A 13,767-nucleotide genomic window follows, 5' to 3' on the forward strand; every position below is an offset into this window, starting at 1 on the left:
CAAGTGCATAGTATGGCAGAAGATCTGCTGTGAAGTAGCTAATCTACTACAACTTGAGAAAGAGCAGGTAGGTGAAAACTTGGTCTTGAGCAGTTACACTTCATATACTTATACCTGAACACCAAAGGCCAATATGACTGTTGGCTAATGTCTTGCATGGACATTTTAAGTGTTACTCTCTGATTCTCTTCCCTAAACTCCAAAACAATGACTATACAGTGCAGAAAACCAACTGTTATTTAAGGAGCTGCCTGTCAGTGCCCAGGTCAGTAGAAAGTGACATCTCAGAAGTTTTGTTGTGTGTTTTTGCCCTAAGGTCATCTTTGGAACCAGAGTCAATAATCTGAACTGTATCGGAAGGAGAAAGGCATTGAGAACAGTATTGACTTTAGCCTGTCCTGTATTTTGTTCTGTTTTCTCCTTTGAATCTCAGGTTTAAATCTTGTAGAGAAATCAGCACTTTTCCTTCTTTTTTTCTTAAAACTTAAACCAAAAAAACCTCCACCTTTTTCCAATGTTTATTAGAATTCTTGTGTCAGATCTGGTTAACAGACTCTATTTACAGCTGAATTCCCAATTTCTGATGTAAACAGATGCAATTGACCTGAAACACAGAAATCAGAATGTTTGAATTTCCACAAAAACCATCTTGAGATGGGGCAGGTAGCTGCACTTGTATCTGTATCATTGGTATAAAGCATTGTGGACCACGTTATCCCTTGCTTACACACTGCACCTATACGCCTGTGCTAAATGGGCTCTTCCTGAACAAAAGTGCATATTTTGTGCTATAGAAGCGTTTAAGGTGATACATGATATGATGCTGTACACCTCTCTTCTAAAGCAATAATTGTGGCTACCATGTGGCTCAGACACAGCTCTGCTGACACTTGCAAATTGTTTTTGGGTAAGCTACGTCCTACCTGTGTATACATACTTAAATGCAGCTGTGGTATTTGCTCATGGGAAGGTATCAAATGCTTATCACAAAAAGCTGGGAACTGGAAGCAGCAGATCTAGTATATTCAGAATGTGAGTATCCTCTGTCATTCTGCAAGTACTTTGAGTTTTGGGGTACAGATGAGTACACCTTCTACTGCTTGTCACTGAGCAACTGCTGGTAAATGAAAATTGGAATACAGTGTTCCCTGGAGAGTTTGTCTGTCGTGGAGCTCAAGAGGTTAATGTGTAGTTATGTGGTGATACTATAATTTTATATGCATCTGCAGATACTGGTAATAGATATTAAACTGAGCATTTACATCCTTATTATGGGTCAGTACTTGATGTCATAATAAAAAAGTCACATCAGAAAAGTATGGGATAAAAATCTGATTATGCCCCTTTTGGAGTGTAAATGGCTTTAAAATTCAAATTGTCACCTGATGGGAGGATCAGGAAAGAGTCAGAACAAGGGCAAAGGGGCGAGGCTGTGAGGCACAAGGGGCAGGGTAGGGAGGAAAAAGACAGGCTGAACAAGGCCTTTGCTTGTGCAGTTTATATCCACATGAATACTACATCTCATTACTTAGCTCTTTGTGTCATCTCATTAAATATAAGCTTGAGTGAAAGGTGGACTTTGCGATGTAGTATGAAGGTCAGTAGACTACAGTTCTTCCGTCTTTATCTCTAGAGTGCAAATCTGGTCAATGTTGGTGAGGCTAAAATCTCATGGTTAAAGCAGTGTTCTTGTTTGAAAAACAACAAACGTCAGAACTACAAAAGAGTTCCCAAAGCCAGGCAAAAGCTAGAACTCTCTTGAGGCTGTCCTCAGTAACTGCAACACCTGGCTCAAATCCTAAGGGGAAGGATGGATACTGAGGGGGACTGAGAGATAGAATAGGGTGGTGTAGGCTAAAATCCACCTAAGGAGTACAGTGGAGAGTACAGCAGCATGCAGTGTGGACTGCATATGCAACTGGACAGATTGAGTCAGGAAGCTCAGCTGCAGTGCACTCAAATGGCTTCCGACACCTGGAATGTCTGTGGGAGCTGAAACCCCGCAGCAGAAACTTGGAGGGGTGTTAACCTTCTATTTTGTTGCCACTTTCTTATCCAAATACATTTTGCAAAGTCTTCACAGTTGACTGTAATATTAGGGACATTATATTTTTGGGAAATGTGAAGTTTCACTTCACTTCATGGCATGATAGGTCATCACAGCTGAAAGAGGAAACCTTCCACCATTCCCACCCTGTCTTCCCAGACCTGGCTGTAACATCCTGCTGCTTCCCTGGCACCCCTTGGGGGTCACCCCTCTGAGTAGCAGCAGCCTCCTAACAGGAGGAAAACAACAAGCAACGACAACAACAACAAAACCTGAAACACAAAAACCTTGCTTTCTGCTGATGTAATCAGTTGATTGGCTCAGCTGGTGTATGTGAGGAGTGCCAGAGACAGCAGCAGGCCTGAAGGCTGGGGGAGGAGGGGCTGCCTGGGCAGGAGGAAGGTCGCTCAGCAGGCAGCTCCATTTTGTTTTGGCTCAGTTGCTTGCAGGCTTGTGGCCGCTACCCCACATTCTCAAGGGGTTCAGCAACTCGCAGCAAGTGTACAGTCCAAGGCTGCGAGAGGTGCTTCGCAGGGCTTGTAAGTCACACAGAGCTGCCTCACCAGCAGCTGTGTGCTCCTCATCTCCCAGGTGTTCCTGATGGGGTTTTACACCATCTCTGGCTCAGGTAAGAAGGGACATTTCCTATGAGATAACTGCATGTGTTTCTTAAAAAGGGACTGTGGCTGGATAGAGCTGGTCTGCTTTAGAGAACCCCAAGTGTCTTTCTGGTAGATCTCTTTGGGGATAATTTGTCTGTTCAGAGTAATGGGTGATGGGCAAAATGGAAGAAAATGTATATGATGAGAACCAGTCTTTCTGGTGAGTGAGAATGTTACCTGAAGAAGTCAGTGGAGTCCTCAGTACAGGAGAAACATGGACCTGTTGGAATGTGTTCAGAGAAGGGCCACAAAAATGATCCAAAGGATGGAACATCTCTCCTGTGAGGACAGGCTGAGAGAGCTGGGGCTGTTCAGCACGGGGAGGGAAGGCTCTGAGGAGACCTGGGACCAGCCTGTCAATGTCTAAAGGTGGGCTATAAGAAAGAAGGGGACAGAGTGTTTACCAGCATCTGTGGTGACAGGACAAGAGGAAGTGGTTTTAAATTAGAACAGGGGAGATTTAGATTGGGTGTAAGGAAGAAGTTTTTTACAATAGAAGTAGTGAAGGCCTGGAACAGGTTGCCCACAGATGTGGTGGATGCCTCGTCCCTGAAGACGGTCAAGGCCATACTGGACCAGGCTCTGAGCAACCTGAGGGAGCTGTAGGTGTCCCTGTTCACAGCATGGAAGTCGGTCCAGGTGACCTTTAAGGGCCCCTTCCAACTCAAGCGATTCTATGAAGCCCTTTATCCTTTGCAGTAGCTTTCTCTAGAGGTACTGGGATGTTGAGGCCCCTCACCAGTATGCTCCACAGTATTTTGGGATAGGATTTAAGGCAAGAAACAAGATATTTGAAGAAGTTAGAACTTTGCAAGGGTTGCAGAGCAAATTCACATCAAGCCCAAAAGGCTTTTGAACCTGCTTCTCCAAGGCCCTTGTATTTGTGTGACAGAGTGCTCCAAGAGGCTGTCTATTTGCTGGGTAAGATGGGTACCAAGCAGGCCTGGGGCAGGCAATCAGCCCCTGAGTGAGGTCCATTCTGTTATTAGCAGATCCTGGTTTGTGAATGGCTGCATCCCTTGGTTGGGATGGCTTTTGGCTGCTGAAAAAACAGGAATGGAGAACTCCATTCCCCTATTTGCAATTAGTGTTCATTATTAAATGCTGACAGTGTGTTCTCTCATGTATCTGGATTTTGTTTATGCGTTGGTTGTTGCCATGAGCTTCTGTGCTGTAACGTCTTGCATTAACTGCTGTTGAAAGAAGTCCAAGTAACGGTGTGCTTTGAGAAGGATGGGGGTGACTTGGCACAGGCAGCAGGAGCAATTCTGAGGGAAGGATGAAAATGGGTTTAGTTAAGTGGGAGCCTGGCAAGGAGTAAATGGCAATGCCTCTGTGTGCATCTCTGTGCTCAAGTGTGATGACAGACTTTTTGAGGGGGATGAGGAGCTAGATAGAAGGTGTAATCTAAGGCAGGAGGATGAGCTAGACATGGAAATGTTTTTGGCAGAGGGTGCTTTTAGCAGACATGGTATATTTGGGTGAACAGGTAGAGTTTGAGGTAGTAAGTGTGGCACCTAGGGCAGGAGACTGCAACTGCTGGAGATGACCAGAAGGGTAGAGGGGCATGCAGAAATGATAAGAGAATGTAGGCTGTATACATAGGAGGAGGAAGAAGAAATTAAAAGTGGAGAGAAGAAGGGAAATAGTGAATACAACCTGAATCCATAGCCAGCTTGAAGCACATTGTAGGTGTAACAGACAAGCAAATGGCCTCTGTTCCTACCATGGGGGAGAGGAGACTGATTCCATTGTGCAGGGTTCATGGAGCACCTAGAAGGTCTAAGGTGCAACATCTGGGTTAAATACTAAGGCGTGTGCTGCGGCTTCCTGCCCTGCTTTGCAATGCTGAGCTGTGTGTGGAATGCCACGCATCCTTAGTTGACCCTTTTGGAGATTGGAGGTGTCCCATGCTCCTGTAAAAGAGAATTCAGAGAGAACTCAATCAAGAGAAAATGTGCCTGGATTTGTATAGTTTGATTATGAGGAGCCAGCATCTTGAGAGCAGTATGTCACCACAGCCCATCTGCTCAGAATGGTTGCAAGGGAGTATATTAAGATAATAAATTTTTAAAAAGCGAGTTTTTTTTTTTTTTCTAAAGCCACCTCTGCCACTTCTCCTCCTCTCTTCTCTTCAGTAAGGAAGTGGAACATTAATCAATAATAATCAACACAGCTTCCTAGAGTGCTACTAGAGCTAAAGATTTAGCATGTTTCTTCATGCAGTGGGTATGGACAAAGAAGGATGTCATGAGGATGGCTTGTCTCTCTGGAATGCACTCGCTAACTGCTTACATGTGGCCTGACTGGTCACAGGCTGTGTTTGCCTGTCTGAGCCTCATTCCTAAAATACAGGTGGCTGCAGGGGCTGCAGAGACCTTGATGTTCCCTGGTCTCCAGGAGTGGAGTAGGATGAGCTGGGTTATCAGGTACTGTTTATGTGTTGGTGAGGTCTGCTGTGTATAACTGTCCCTCTACATGTTACCATTTCATCCTGGGAATAATCTGATGGAGTCACTGCAAGCATCTCTCCAAACTATCTTTAACTGCAAAAATGACTGCTGTTAGTTATTTTATGTATTTTGGATACATAGCTCTGGTAATCCAGAACTCACTTGTTGAAGTAAATTGAGGCTGTCACCACTAGAAAGCTACTTTCCTTTGGCTGCTGCTCAACTTGCCCACTTATTGGAATGAGTACCTCTATTTTCCCCATCTCTTACTTAGTCTTTCCTGATCTTTCCAACCCTCTAATGTTGCTGTGCCAGTGCTTCTCTCCCATAGTCCATGTTCAGGTATGGCTATTTAAAAGCAATCACTGTCAACATTTGTCATTAATCTGTTTCCATTTTTATTTATAAAAGAAAGAGAGAGAGAACGGAACAGCAGCAGTAGCAGGGCAATTGCAGATGAATAATGAAAGGATTCATCACAGCCATAGCAGGATATATATATTTTTTGCAGCCAAGCGAGACGGATTCCCATCACAGCTCGGGGACTCGTTCCACACAACCACTCATCTTTCATGCTGGGGGAAGGGAAAGGTGGAGACAGTATCATTATGGATGTAACGGGGCTCTGAAGTGACTGGTCAAGGTTGATGCTTCAGTCACACAAGGAATCTGCTTACAGGAATTTTCTCTCTACTGTGTACTGTTGCCTTCTACAGCAGCCTGCTGAGAAAGGGAGGGAGGCTGAGTGTTTGCTAACAGGGAAACTTGCTGAGTGCTCAGATCGCTGAAGAAGGACAAGATGTCTGGTGAGGAAATAACACGGGTGAGGAACTTGTCTCAGAGGAAATGAGGGACACACTGATCATTCTTTCTCACTGTTTTGTCTCTGAGCCCACAATCATGTTTGTGGTCATATCAAGAGGCAGCTCTCGGCTTGCCCTAATCCCTCCAGCTTTACAAATCCATCTTCCCTGGTGAGCAGTGACATTTTTTCTTCTTGTCCATTATTAGTAAGTAAAGTGGAAGAAAAATGATGAGATGGAGAATACTGAAATACTCTGGAGTTCCAAAGAGTCCGGAATTCCATAAAAGAAATAATAATCATTTAAAACAAACAAAAAACCCACAGCCAAAACTCCAGATAGGCCCAGTTGATTAAGATGTGCGCTCAAACCTATAAAGATCTTTGTATTCACCTGTCCACCACGTTCAGGGGAGCCAGGCTGGGAAGTGAGCTGTGCTGAGTGATTCTGAGAGGCATGACTGCAGTTGCCATGTCTGCTCCTGGATTTTTGGAAGGAGCCCGAAATCAGACCATATATTTTTTTATCTAGTGAAGACCTCCAGCAGGATGATTTACTGTACTGAATGTTCTCTTTTTTATGTGCTGCAACCACATGTTTTTCTGTTTATTATTTCCATTTCCAATTGTTGAGAGCACATCAGCCCCCAAGAGACCTTATCCCAAAAGACTGTGTTTTTGTCAGGCTTCTTGGCATCCTAGAGTGCTTCAGGCACCTCTGGCAAGGCGATAACACCAGGGCATTTCTGTATTAAATCCTTCCTGTTAATTGAAGCACAAGGGCCACTGGAGGCAATTCCAGTTGGATGGGAGGGTACAGTAAAATGCCACAGCTGAAGCAATCCTTAATAGAGGAAGACAAGCAATTATACTGCTTTGTTGGGTCCCTTGGCAAGGGGAAAGAGTACTTTCTCTGATCTTTTATGTTCCAGACCCTTATTTTAGTGTTCTCTTCTTCTCTCCCAATCTTGCCAACAGTAGAGAGATCAGGGAGAGGGACCTGTTCCTCAAGCCATCCCTCCATTTCCCTCTTGTGCCCAAGGGATGCAGCACAATGTTCAGAAACTTGGACGCAACTTGTATTTTCTACCATTCCCCTTCCAACGTACAGGGACCGTTTTGTCTGTTTCCCCATATCCTGGAACTGAGTTGTGACAGATAATTATGAACTGGATATTACTCAGTTTCACTATGTGGTCCAGCTCCATTCAGGCATCCTACTAGATTTAAGTTCCCATCCTAAAAGGATCCAGCACTGAGACAAGTTTTCTGTTGAATGTGGAAACCATCATGTGTTTGGGCAGTACTATAGGAAGAGTCTTTTACGTAGGGTGCTTGCTTATTTCAGAAAAGAAAGATGGCTTCAGCCATGAGAGGTCTCATCCTTGAACAGCTGCAGAAGCTGGTTTGTATACAGCCCTTGTGGTTGATGGCTTCTTACACATCTCCTGGAGGATCTCACTTTTATATTCTCATACAATATGGTCACTAAAGGTGGCTTTGCTTCTGTGGAGGCAAGATACAGTTAATGCTAATGGTTACCTCCTGGCCTCAATTACATGTATCCAGGTGTTTGGATGTTAGGAAAAAAAAAAAGGAATAAAGAAAATCAGGTTGCTTGCACTTATAGTGTAGACTTACAAAACTGGGTTAATGCAAAGGTGAGAAGTCTTAGGCAGTTTCTCTTTTATTTGTGAGATTATGGATTATTAATAGAAGGCTGACTATCACAACTGGGAGGTTACTTTGCTTCTTATTGATGCTTTCCAGGTAGATACAAATCTTGGATGTGTAATAAATGTATAATATCATGTTTGTGGAGGAGACAATTCCCTTCAAACACCTCAGCAGTTGGTTCATTCCCACAGTTGTCTTTGCCTTGGCAACGTTTTTACTGAATTATTTTATTTCAAGTTTTGTATTTTAGTGACTCCTTGCAGTTGGGGTCCATGCAAGTGACAAGTTTTGGGCCTTCATTATTTGGCCTTTATATCCTTTCTGTCTAGCTTTGTTCTCTTCTTGTCAAATGCTACCAACCAAACCATGAGTCACTCAAAGAATATTTTTCTGGATTTTACAGATGTGACTTGTGTTGCAGTACTCCACTCTAGGTCACAGTTTTTGGACCTTGCCATGTACCCACACAGTAGTTCAGGCTGTAGAATGCTGCACAAGATGAAATATTCAAGAGGAAAAGCAATTTGCTATCACAGGGTATCACTGAGATATTTCGTGTTTCAATAATACAAATATAAATAATATAAGTAATATAAACAATAAAATTTTTTTAGCCTCAAACACTCTGTGAAACATTGCAAGCAAGAAAATCATAGCTCTTGGTAAAGGTTTGTGATGCAGCATACAGACTTTTACTGAGTCTGTCTCTTCCCTACCATGTAAGCTCTTCTCAATTGGAAATATTTAACATTCTATTAGTTTCTGGTGTTCTGTAATATATTGGTGATCTCAATTCTCCCTGAGGGACTTCAAATTATGAGGATATAACCAAGTGCGTGTTTGCAGAGCCTGCTTTGAAATACTTCATCTAATGCATAGTTGGGTTATTTTAAAGTTTTCATGGTATGCATGCTGGGATATCTGCATGGCATTCAGTGAGTGGTTGCTGAAGAACTTTAAAGTCCTTATTTGGGTGATACAAGGGTGTTCTTTCAACAAAGCAATCTGTGGACAAACGTGATATCCTGAGCAACTGCTGTAACAGGTACAGGCAAGAAGAGTGTCCATAGGCAGTTGTGTTTGAGACGCAGATTTGCTTGGGGAACTGAGCCCACACTTGAAAGCTGAGCAAGTTTTTGCTTTTTATATCACCTCACCCTGTTATCCACTGTGGATTTTCTCTCACTTTGCTGATGGTGTGTGTGCATATAGTTCTCTCTGAGTCCTGCCAAAGCAGTGGAAGCCACGTTGAGAATGGTGTCTGCCTGTCCCCAGACTTCTTTCCTAGTGCTCTTTGCTCCTGTGAAGGAGATACCCACTCAGTGTGGATGCACTTCTCTTCAGAATTGATACTGGAGGTGAGGCTGTGTTTTGCTGGTGACAGCAGCACGGTGGTAAGGATTGTCCTGTTCTCTGCAGTCCTGTGCTCCATGTTCCCAAGCTTTGCTTTCAGTAGCAGGATCAATTTCTCTAAGAGCAGTATAAGAGACCAAGCTATTGCCTCTGGGAATAGTACTTCCTACGCTAATGCTAAATGAAGGCAGTTCAGCAGTGTCTTCCCTGGATGGGTCTGCTTCCCATTTGCTACTTCCTCAGGGTTTCTCTCTGCTGACTCCTTCCTGAGTCTGATGGGATGAGAACAAACCTGCCCTTCATGGATTCCTGCAACACTGAGAAGAATTGAGAAGCTGTACTGATTTCAGTCTGTTTCTACTGCATTGTTCTGGTTGAGGGCCTGAAGGTGGTGATGGCACTGGGGTACTGAGCTGTTTAATCATACTGTGGAAGTGTCTAAAATGTTGCAAAACAATTAAACAGTTGATTTAGCTGTTATTGACTGAAATAGTCATGGGTGGCCAGCAGACTGCACTAAGCCAGGGCAGAGACTCTTGATTCTGTCTGAGGATGAATTTAAATTCAAGTATCCTCTAAATGACTGTTGGGTTGACAGATGGGCCAGGCACTCTACAAAGTTACTCTCCTGTCATGGAATCATTAAGGTTGGAGAAGACCATTAAGATCATCTAGTCCAACCAACAACTCATCACCACTGTGACCAACAGACCATGCCTGATGTTTTGTTCAAGAGCATATGTCCCAGGTGCAAAGCCAGCTATTTCAGTTGTTATGAAAACAAACAAGCAAAGAAACCAACAAAACCAAACCAACGACAAACCACAAACATTTTTTCTGATTCATTCAACCTGATTATGTAACATCAAAGCAATATTAATACCCCAATTTCCAAGGTGGGAGGAGAGGCTAAAATGCAGCTATTTGCCCCTAATCCTATTAATGGAAGTTACCTTCTTTTGTTACACCTTTCCTCTGGGGTATTGGTGATGTTTTGTTGGCAGGCTTCTGAATAGCTCATCAGAAGTCAGGGTATGAGTGAAACAGTGGGACTGAAGTAACCCTGGGATGAGAAGACGACCTATTCAAAGGTGTCTGTACTCTATCCCTTTTGAGGTTAGGTAGAGTTTCACCTTTTGTATTTGAAATTCTTATGGAGTCCTAAATTTGCTTTGAAATTGCAGGGAACAGAGGTTTCTTCTACACGCTCAGCTGAGTCTTACCAGAAAGTCCAGCTTTCCTAAACAAGTCTGATCCATTGCTGATCTGTTACTGGAACTAGAGGCTATAATGGGCATATGTTACTTGTAAGTCCCTATATTTTCACTTAGGAGACTGATGAGGGGAGGGAGAGAGCTGGGCTGCCTAGCTTGACCTTGTGTTTTGTTGCTTTTTTTTTTTTCCCTGTTGTTGTTTTGTTTTGTTTTTATTCTCTCTACACGTGCCTCTAATTGATCTTGAATAGAAGGGACAGTTAAAGAAGATGTTAAGGTGAAATGAAGCCATAACTGTGACTGGAGACTTTTATTAAGTGTGGCAAAGTTCCCTGGGCTGCGTAGAAATTGTTTATTGATTTTGGTATGGCTCGGTGCTCCAGAGTAATCGCCCGCAGAACTGCTGGAGAGAGAGCAGAGAGGAGAGTGCTTGGCCAGGCCCTGCTGCCTCCTGCCCTGCTGCTCTTTTGCCTGCGCTGGTGGGCTTCAGCTTGGAAGTGGGCAGCTGCAGCTGGTTCTGGGCTCTGCCCTCCTGTTTGGGAGGCACCTGGTAAGGGAGGAAGTGACTTCAGAGTAAACAGTGGTCAAGTGAGCGTGGTGCTGCCTTGGCTCTTCCACCTGTGGGTTACTGAGTACAGGATCCTGTGCTGGGTAGCAAGGTCAGCATGGCCTGCTTAGATATGGGCAGGGCAGTTCTGTGGTGGGGCAGAGATGAACACGTTTGTGTTTCTTAGTAGCATCTCGGAGAGGTTTTGGCAAGTGTCCCTTGCTAAAGCACACTGAAATACACTGGTCCCTTGTTCCAAGCGGAAATGGACGTGAAAGCAGTTTTGAAAGCATTTGGTTGGATATATGAGTGAATTCTCATAGACACGTTGTACAGTTCTCGATACTCTCTCTTTTACAGGAAAGATACTGGTAATAAAACAGAACATTTATTCTCTCCTCTCTCTCCATTATCCATAGTGTTTATTTTTACCATCTGGTAGCATAGGTTGGTTTAATCGCCTTCCTTTCTTATATGGAAGACTTCAGAGGGCTGCTACAGTGTGGTTGTTGGATGAATGTTGTTTTGATGCAAACCAGTGTGTGGAGAAAGGAAAAAGGGACTTGCCCACCTGGTTAAGGCTCCTTTAGAACCTTTGTCTTTAATAAGGATGTCAGACACTCTGATGTTAGAAGATGAAACAACAAGCTGTGTTGCTTTCTTAATCATCTATTCTGCGTGCAAGAGTGGAATTATGAAGCCAGAATAAAGATAAGATCCTCCTTTGAATCACTAAAGAAAGTTTTCAGGAGGGTATGTAGATGCTATAAAGATCTTTTTTCTGCTTAGCACGAGTATTTTGTTTTTTTTTTTAATGAAAAAGATGTGGAGATGTGTCTTAGTTTAAAATATGATTTCCTATAGGCCGCAGTGTTAATGGAAGGTAAAGTATCTCTAAAATGGTGGGAATTTAACTCCCATATAAAGTGTATAGAAATAGGATAAAATAATATAAATAAAAATTTGCATCTCCCTGGAGAGCTCTCTGACAAAAATGATACATGAACATAAGTGCTAGGAACAGCAGTAACAACTTCAACTCTTGTTGTTTGGTTGTCTTTTTTTTTTTATCCCTGTAATAAAGTTAAAAAATGTAACATACTGTGGAATGAGGACGACGAATTATGCTGATGTGGTCTGTGTACTTTGGCTAGGAAGTGTGAATGCTGTAATGGAATCTGCATCACTCTGCACTGGTACTTCAGAGCTTATATTGTGTATGTACATCACGTAAACTTTTGTAATGCTTAGTTGCTTGAATGAACTAAGATGACGGATTTATTCTCCCTCTTTCTCAAAAAAAAAAAAAAAAAAAAAAAAAAAAAATTAAAGCAGCAAGACCTTGTCTTGTGGCTGGAGTTTCCCAAATGCAAGTTCTTGCTGGTAATAGCTGTAGCTTTACTGCTCCTCCTGCTTCTGTGAGAGATTTTTGAGCCCCCATCCCTGGGAAGAACAAGCTGCCTTTAATTCCTCAGTCCAGCACCTCAGACTGAAGGAGTTATTTTTAACCTGCCTTGACCTCTGCTTGAGCAAGAATAAAATGGGGATTGGACAGAATATGACACAAATCAATAGGTTATCCCAACAGATGTGATCTTTGGCACCATTTTGCCTTGGACACTTGCTGCAGTAACAAAGATAAATGGTGATTTGTTAACATTGTGATCTAGGGACTGGGTGGCTCAGTGGATCGTGTGGTAACCTCTGGCCTCTGGTCTCCAGGCTGCAAACATCAAGATGAAATCTCATTCTGATAGTAGGAAGGGATAAAAGGTCCACAAGGGTTGGGTGGTTTTGGCTTGGTGCTAACCATAGAGCTCCACAAAACAATTGAGCAAGAACTGAATAGGCAATGCCTCCTGGCAAAAGGAATTGCAGCTGGTGGTCAGTTACTATGTGCTGAGTCTTACACTGCTTTATGCAGTCACACCAGAGCCTTCAGAACTGCTTTGTCTCTTAGCTTACCTATCAGAGAGGACTTGCACCAGGGACGATTCGCTGTATCTCTCAATAAGAGGGAAATTGACTGCCTAAAATCAGCTTCCCTTTCACTTTCTGGGACATTTTCTGCATTTCTTTTGACCTTTGACTGATTGCTGAAGGACAGCAATGAGGTTTTTTTATGAGCTGAGCTATGGGAAGCATCAAATACAACCAGGCTAGCTGTGAGCCAGTCGTATCTTCACTGACCTTGTGCAATCTGTCCAAACCTCTTCAGAGCCCTGCAGGTAGCTTTTAGTAAGTTCCCATGTGTGCGTAGTCCATCTTGCAGCAGTCTGTGATGGTGTATTCTGCTCAGGGTGCAAACAAATTCCTGCAACAGAAATTCATCCAGAACGTCGGCAAGGATTCATATGTATTTGTATGTGTTGTAACTGATTTTGTGTAAATGGACCTAAGCCACACCGAGTTCTTGTCTGCCTTAGCTGGTGTTCAGTTCCTCCTGCCATGAGGAGGCAGTATGGCAGTATCTCATTCTAAGCTGGACCCTTCAGCTTGGCTCTGGAACTCCTCATTGTTCTGCCTGCAAGACTGGCACCAAGATGGGTGTTTTGCCGTGTCCTGTCCTCACAGCCTTGAATAAGGGAGCAAAGCACTTGCATCTGCTATGGAGCAGGGGGTCTAATAACTGCTTTATTGATGCATGCAAGACCTATTAGTCATTATCTTTCCCATGTGGTAGATCCAAGGATTACTTGAGGGCTTATGTTGTGCCTGGAACTCCCAAGTCTGCCTCTGTGACAATCCCTTACGCTATCGGTCCCAATTTGTACTTCACACTGGACTATGCATTGCTGTGTTACAAAGAATGATGTGAGTTATGTGGTTGAGAGTAGCCTCTCTCATTTTTCTTCATCTCACCAATCTGTACGTTGTATGTAAGCCAATGAGTTGGAACTGCAATGGGCCAAGGCAAGCTTTTGCTAGTGTCTCTGTCTAGTGCTGTCTTACCATTGACAGTTGCTCGTGGATCTCAGATGGGAAGCCATTTTTTATCCATAGATTGCATGT

The 13,767-nt window shown here is 43.3% G+C and overlaps 1 protein-coding gene and 1 long non-coding RNA gene across 3 annotated transcripts in view; one reads left to right on the plus strand and one right to left on the minus strand.

Moving 5' to 3' along the window:
• The window catches only part of ESRRB (estrogen related receptor beta), a 158,119-nt gene continuing 144,352 nt past the window's right edge, over positions 1-13,767 (plus strand). Inside the window, exon 1 of the mRNA XM_090141414.1 lies at positions 1-67. The gene's annotated coding sequence lies outside the window, so the exon portion shown is untranslated. The remainder of the gene's footprint in view (positions 68-13,767) is intronic.
• On the minus strand, positions 10,413-13,236 carry LOC149917870 (uncharacterized). 2 transcript variants are annotated; one of them, XR_016466990.1, is made up of 3 exons: positions 13,162-13,236; positions 12,946-13,069; positions 10,413-10,755 (listed from the first exon to the last, which is right to left on the minus strand). It is a non-coding gene; the product is annotated as an uncharacterized LOC149917870 (long non-coding RNA). The 2 variants fall into 2 exon arrangements; XR_016466991.1 differs by having other exon boundaries at positions 13,151-13,233.

The sequence above is a fragment of the Phasianus colchicus genome, chromosome 5 (assembly GCF_987193195.1).
Source record: "Phasianus colchicus chromosome 5, bPhaCol1.hap1.1, whole genome shotgun sequence".
NCBI lineage: Eukaryota > Metazoa > Chordata > Aves > Galliformes > Phasianidae > Phasianus > Phasianus colchicus.